General features: G+C 37.9%; 1 protein-coding gene across 1 annotated transcript in view; it reads left to right on the top strand.

The window, feature by feature from the left end:
- The first annotated feature begins 1,008 nt into the window (after positions 1-1,008).
- The window catches only part of LOC306863843 (tight junction protein 2-like), a 29,726-nt gene continuing 24,734 nt past the window's right edge, over positions 1,009-6,000 (top strand). The window contains exon 1 of the mRNA XM_079407387.1: positions 1,009-1,158. The gene's annotated coding sequence lies outside the window, so the exon portion shown is untranslated. The remainder of the gene's footprint in view (positions 1,159-6,000) is intronic.

Here is a 6,000-nt window from a genome sequence, read left to right as displayed (position 1 = left end):
TTTATGCTGTCATTCTCTTACTCAGTCTCTCTCTCTCTCACTCTCAGTCACACACCACGTTTCACACATATTTGCCATTAAAATAGTGATCTCAATAGGAATGTAACTGTATGTTTGCTTTGCTTTTTTTGTTTCGAAGTTCTGAGCTGGATTACTGTGTTTCATACTAGTTAAAATGTTAAAATAATTTTTCTTCTCATACTTGGTGTTCTTCAAGAATGTTGTCCCACGCTTTCTTTGAGAGCCTTCTCTCTTTCTCTAGTATCAACACAGACTGTTATCCATTATCCAATTTGTCTACAGTGAACTTTAAAGATATGTAGTCTACAGTTGGGGATTGATTAAAGAACTAGATTGTTGTATTTCCTATAATTTATCGTTATGCGTTTGCACTTTTTCTATCTGGACACGGGGCATAATAAACATGCAACTTGTTCATTATCATTACCTGTGAAACTGTTGATTTCTACATGGCAGTTCAAATAATATTGTCTTTTTAGACCATTGGTATTGACTGGTTTGAGTTATTTTATTGGTATAAGCAAGGGACATGGGTGGCCTAAAATGCACTAGAATGCAGGAAATCACATCTATGAAATTAATTTTTTTATGGGGGAGGAGCCCCCAGACCCCCCACACAAACAGCCCCACCTAAAATATTTTTCACCAGCCGCCACTGGCTGCAATATAACAAAGAGTGAAAAATTGAAGGGGGTCTGAATACTTTCCGTACCCACTGTGTGTATATATGTATGTGTATATATATATATATATACCTTTTAAAATTTATTAAATGTATTTTTAATTACATTTTCTATTCTGACTCTTGTGATAACAAGATTGACCACTACATTTCAGAAAGAAAGCATCACGACACAATACTTTTAAACCGTCAGACTTTAAAGATGCCATATGGTTTGATTAAATCCGCTGGTCCGGCATGGACGTGGTCACGTGGTCATTTGGGAACGCGCTCTTGGACTCACCTGCGCGCTCGTGGACACGCCCATACCTGGAAAAGTCAGGAAATCTGGGATTGTCCACAGAATCGAGCTGTTCAGTTCTTCTGTTTAAGTGTGTCCAGTCACATATAGATCACACCGAAGCCCGCGTGTGTCTGTCAGAGGTCGTGGGTCTTCAGTATCTGCTCTTCTAAAGGTACGTGCTTCTGGAGGAGTTTGGTTGTTTTTGTCGCGTTTCCTTCTTGACTGGTTTCGGTTGTCTATTGTTTCGGGGAGGAGGCGGATTAAAAATTGAGTAATGTCATATGAACATAAAACTGCTGCTTTTAGACGTTAATGTGAGCTTTAGTAAAGACTTGAATTTGATTGTTTTCTCTTGAGCGCAGCTGGCAGCGTGTTTTAGGCCTAACTTTATGTTATGTGTGTTCCCTCTCCTGCATGATTCTCGCGATCCTGAGACGTTTAACTCAACTATTCTACACTTGCTCTTGGTAAACAAATCTAATTATTGATTAATCGATTGAATTTTTCAATTGTAAACAACTGAGAAACTTAAGTTACCAAAATTCTAAGAACGTGTTCAAAAGAAGAGCTTCTAGCTAGTTTCGCATAATCTTGATTAGGCTCATTTTCTTAATAATAAAAACAATAATTGCTTATATTTGAAAATCTGAACTTGTCTGACAAAGCTAAACAACATGTAGGGAGAAAACATAAAACAGGAAATTATATACAAGGCATTTTTTTTATGTTTTTAAATGAAGTCTCTTCATGGCTGTATTTATTTGATTAAAAGTACAGTAACAATTTTTGAAATATTGTTACAATTTTAAATAACTGTTTAAATATTTTAAAATGTAATTTTATTATTATGATGCAAAGCTGAATTCTCAGCATCCATACTCCAGTCTTCATGATCCTTCAGAAATCATTCTAATGTGATGATTTCCTCCTCAATAAACATTTCTTATTATATCATATTTATTGAAAACAATTTGTGTCTCTTAATATTTTTGTGTAAACAGTAATACACAACCATTCAAAAATTGTGGGATAGTTCAGATTTATAGTCTTGCAAAATATTCTTGTTTCAAAGAATTTCTATTTATAAAAGAATCCTGAAAAAATGATAACAGCTTACATGAATATATTAAGTAGGAAAACTGTTTTCAACATTCATAATAATATAAGAATTATCAATAATAACTGATCAAATCAGCGCAAAATAATATTTACTGCATTTTTAATCAAATCAATGCAGCTTTGGTGAACAAAATAAAAAAACCAATCTCAGTTATTCTCTGAACTGTAACGTTACACGAGTAGTAAATGAAACGTTATTCCGTGTTCAGTGCCACAGCTCTAGTGTCTTCCTGTCATTCGTCATGTCCAGGTGTGGAATGTGATGGACAGTGACTCAGAGTTACTCACATGAGGTCAGCAGTGCTTAGAAAGGGACAAATAACATGAGTGTTTCCTTTTAGGTGCAGTTTTGGAAAATAAACCCAGAATAATAACTAACCATAATATAACTTTTCATGCATCAAAAGTAATGATCCTTAAAATCTTAAAGCTATGATGAAATGTATATTGTGTAATTTAAGTGTAATTTGTTAAAAGCCACACCAATTTGAATTAAACAGCTTTATATCATGAGTTATTATTACAGGTCTGTACATATTGTGATGCTGTCTGAGGTGTGATTGAAATATGATTTATTTGACATCTGTCAGAGAATGGCAGTACATATGTGCATTGCATAATGTAGACGTGATTCTGCGTGAGCCGAACACATGGGAAAGACTGCGGCTTACACTGCCACGCTCCGCTTACATAAAGGCATTAAAGACTTGGACAATAGTCGAAATACACGAGAATACACAAAATCATTTACTTGTGAATTTCTGACATTTCTAGAAGGTTTAAACCATAATGTTGTCTGCTTACATTTAATATGAGCCCAGCAGAATCAGTAGACTAAAAATAGTGAACCCCTGAAAATGGTGAATCCCTTTTGTTACGTCTGGTTTCATAAGTGAAAGTGACGTGGCCAAGTATGGTGACCCATACTCAGAATTTGTGCTCTGCAATTAACCCATCCAAAGTGCACACACACACCCGGAGCAGTGGGGGATTATTTATGCTTCGGCGCCCGGGGAGCAGTTGGGGGTTCGGTGCCTTGCTCAAGGGCACCTCAGTCGTGGTATTGAGGGTGGAGAGAGAGCTGGACATTCACTCCCCCACCTACAATCCCTGCTGGACCTGAGACTAGAACTCGCAACCTTTAGGTTACGAATCCGACTCTCTAACCATTAGGCCACGACATCCCAATATGCAATATGGGAAGTCTTCCAATAATGCATTTGAGTTCATAATCCACTTCAGCTGACTTTAGCGATTTTCTGAACTTTACGCTGTAAAATTCATTAGATGAGCATTCTTAGAAATATCTAAGTATATTCTGCCAAGCCTGGTAAAAGATTATTAAGAATCGTATTATTAATACTGGTGCATTTTGGTATCTTCTACAAAATAAGATTCAGGATGGGACTGAATATGTTATTTGATGTGTCTGCCTTTCATATTAGGAAAAACCTCTGATACTGGTGCTATTTAATGTTCTTCAGGCGTATTACACAATGTGTTCAAGTTTGGACTGAGTCTGACGTGCCTGAGGAGCTTTTACATTGTGTCAGAGTGGAGGACAAAGTTCATTTGTTCATGTAGGTCAACAGTTTGGAAGTACACAATACAGTATCAGCAGGATGTGACTACTGGTGCATTTCTCAGTTATTATGAGTGGTGCTCGGCTCGCTAACTGTCCCTTTAAATTACTTTTCTAAGTGGTCTAACATATTAACCCTCCAAAAAAAAAACCTAGTGTTGTTAAATGTGCCTTTTGTGTCTCTTAAACTGCTGTAGTGTGAAGTGGTTACACCAGCAGTGATATTGTGTAAGTGCTATTATTATGTCTAATGTAAGTGTAATGAGAGCCGAGGCTGTGTGCAGACGTATGTGGGCTTGTCTGTATGAGTGAGGTCACAACACTGCTGACATCTGCAACAGGCTTCAGCACATAATGCTGACTGTACCATTTATAGTATGTGATTCAGCTGCCATTTGTGTTTGATATTGGAAGGTGCTTTGATTCACGTTTGTTTACTCTAGAAGATTGCTATTACTTTTATAAGTTTGCCAAAAAAATTTAATAATTAAGAATAAGATAGCATTTACAAAATGTGGCACCTTGGTTTATCATCACATCTAGATTTCAGTGGCTTTTTGGTTTAAATGTTTTTTCTAAATTAAAAAAGCACCCTTTTAAGCCATTTAAGAGCAAATATTGAATGTCGTCCCAACATCTGAAATTTATTTTGAATACATAAGATATTTCAGCTATGTTGCCATTGCTATAAATAGTAATATTTCTAGATCAAATGTAATCCGTTTAAATTTTAGCTAATTTTTTTTCCACATTTTTGTTGGCCTTTACCATATTATGGCAGCTCAGGTCTTTTGCTGCTCGTTTGCCAGCACACAACAGCACACTCTGTGGTCTCTGAATAATCCTGTTTCTGGTCTGAGGTCTAACTGATGTATCTTGGTAGTTTTTGCAGTTGAGTGCACCTTACCAGAGCTACTCTGCCTTACACATTTAAACAAACCATATGTTTGTAACCAAACCTAAAAATAGACGGTTTCATTTGCGGGGCTTTATGTGATTTGGATGAGTGTGGAGGGGATTTTAGAGCCCCTGCACTTTGGCAGCACAGTCTTCTCCTGCCCATAATCCAGTGCACAAACCACTGGACGATAACTTCATGACACTGGGTGGAGGAAAAGGCCTGGATGCCGGGTTACTCCATCCCTGCTCCAAAGTATCATGCTGAAAATCATCTCTAGGGTGGTCTGTTTGCGAACAGACAAATCGTGTACATATTTGTGCATGTATGCGCGATGGTGGATGGGTGATAATGGGCGCAGGCTAAACCAGCAGCGGCGGAGGGATTACAGAGAAACAGACCAGGGTGCATCCATGATCTGTCACGGCTTAGTACCACAATTATCCCCCCTCACAGCGTTTTCATTAGACTAATGTTTGAGATCTCCACAGTTATGTAAGAGTGACGCTCTGCCCAACGTGGTCGTTGTTTTCTCTCTCTCGCTCTCTTCCCTCTCTTGTCCTACGAGGACTGAGGAGAACGAAATGGGCATCTATGAGATTCCACAGAGCAGGACCGATTCACTACTGCAGATGATGGGTCTATTAGAAAAATGACTATTTACTGCTTTAAATGAGATTATACTTAGCTTTGTCGGTAATGTGGTGACGTTATAGTTGGTAAACGGGAAGGTTGAGTGTCTCTGAGAGCCTCTGTAGATCTAAGGAACGGAGAAGAACCAGAGAACTTTTAAAATGAAGTACAAGAAATTCATCACCATCATGCAAGCAGCTGCTGGGATCGCGCCTCTCAACAAGCACGAGCTGCTGCCACCCGGCCGGAGGTTGTGGAGACCCTCGGGGTGAGTTATGTAGGAGATACTAGAGAGAAAAAACAGGAAATTAATGTTTGATATTGTTCATGACGGGCGTAGCTGGTGCATTGGTGTGTTAACACTAATGATTAGATGTGTTGCTGTACTATAATTGTTCCTCTGTGTGTCATGACCCTGGAAAGTATTGAAGTTTTCCAATAGTAACGGAGCAAATGAGTTTTGCTCAACACTGAATTCTGGGTGGCGCTTGCTAAACACCATGCTAAGTATTAAACTTTGATTTGAAGCTCATCTTGCATTGTTTACGCTTCAGACATGAGTGATACCTCAGATCGTGTGACTGAATTTAGACATTTCATCCAGCAGATGATAAAATTACTAAAAATTCCATATGGAGTACAAACATTGAAAGATGCACTCAATATTGTCATCTACTTTACATCATGCAATACACATTGTGGTTTCATAATCATGATTCAATAGCATATCATATAGTGTGATTTGGAAATAAATCAGTAGTTTTAAATGCTACAAGTGAATT

This window comes from Barbus barbus (genome assembly GCF_936440315.1).
Source record: "Barbus barbus genome assembly, chromosome: 45".
Taxonomy (NCBI): domain Eukaryota; kingdom Metazoa; phylum Chordata; class Actinopteri; order Cypriniformes; family Cyprinidae; genus Barbus; species Barbus barbus.
This window is presented reverse-complemented; position numbering and strand designations above follow the sequence as displayed.